This window comes from Urocitellus parryii, chromosome Y (assembly GCF_045843805.1).
Source record: "Urocitellus parryii isolate mUroPar1 chromosome Y, mUroPar1.hap1, whole genome shotgun sequence".
Taxonomy (NCBI): Eukaryota; Metazoa; Chordata; class Mammalia; order Rodentia; family Sciuridae; genus Urocitellus; species Urocitellus parryii.
This window is the reverse complement of record NC_135548.1, coordinates 27,396,204-27,397,402: the sequence shown is the minus strand read 5'-3', so window position 1 is coordinate 27,397,402 and position 1,199 is coordinate 27,396,204. Positions and strand designations below refer to the sequence as shown.

Genomic DNA, 1,199 nt, shown 5'->3' with positions numbered 1-1,199 from the left:
ATGAATATCTTATACTCTAGGATTCCCTTCAGTATTCCACATTACATTTTTTCCTTATGTATCCTTAGGCTAAGTAGGCAGTGACAGTTTGCCAGAATCCGTATCTTTGATGACCTTGACAATTTTGAGGAATACTAGTCTGGTATGTTCTCTATTACAATTTTTCTAATATTTCTCTCACTCTTGGGCCATGGTAATGGGTTTGGGAGAGGAAGATCATGTGTATACAGCATCAACATAACTATTGACGTTAACCTTGATCACCAGCTGAGGAAGTATTAATCAAATTTCTCTACTAAAATGTTACTTGCCATTGGACTTGTCCTTCACCTTTTTCCTTCCTTGTGTGAATGCCTCCCTCCTCCCTGCCTTCTTCTTGAGACCAAACACCATGGCTTCAGTTAAGTTGCAGAGTTCTTCTGAAGGGAAGATATTTGAAGTTGATGTAGAAATTGCCAAACAATCTGTCACAATCAAGACTGTGTTGGAAAATCAGGAAATGGATGATGAAGGAGACCATGACCCAGTTCCTCTACCAAATGTTAATGCAGCAATATTCAAAAAGATCATTCAGTGGTGCACACACCACAAGGACAACCCTCCTCCTCCTGAGGATGATGAGAACAAAAAACAAGTGAACAGATGATATGCCACTTGGGGACCAAGTATTCCTAAAAGTAGATGTCAAAGCTTTGCTTTATGTTACATGCAAGACTATTGCCAATATAATCAAGGGGGAAACTCCTGAGGGGGTTCAAAAAACCTTTAATATAAAAAAATGACTTTACTGAAGAGGAGGAAGCCCAGGTATCCAAAGAGAACCAGTGGCGTGAAAAGAAGTGAAAAGTTGTACCTGACACTGAAACATTGTAAGGACTGTTCCAAATACTAGTTGACCTGCTCTGTTTATAATTGTTAATATTAGACAAATAGTAGACAAATGCAGCAGCAAATCAATCATATTAGCATAATATTCTCCTTATTGCATGTATAGTTTGAATACAGACTGCAAACCATGGCTGAATTTCTTATAGTAGGAGACAAAATTTATTTATTTATTTACACTGAATAAAACTGAACTGTGGGTTCTCTGTAGAAAGTGGCATTTTGGACTTTCACTTCTTTTGTAAAGCAATTTCTGCCTAGTTTATTGTTTAGTTAAATTTAGTGAGCTTTTAAAAGTTGGCATTGTAAATAAA

At 36.9% G+C, this 1,199-nt stretch overlaps 1 pseudogene; it reads left to right on the top strand.

Annotated features, from left to right (window-relative positions):
• Positions 1-391: 391 nt before the first annotated feature.
• Positions 392-843, top strand: LOC144251106 (S-phase kinase-associated protein 1 pseudogene; annotated as a pseudogene).
• Positions 844-1,199: the final 356 nt, after the last annotated feature.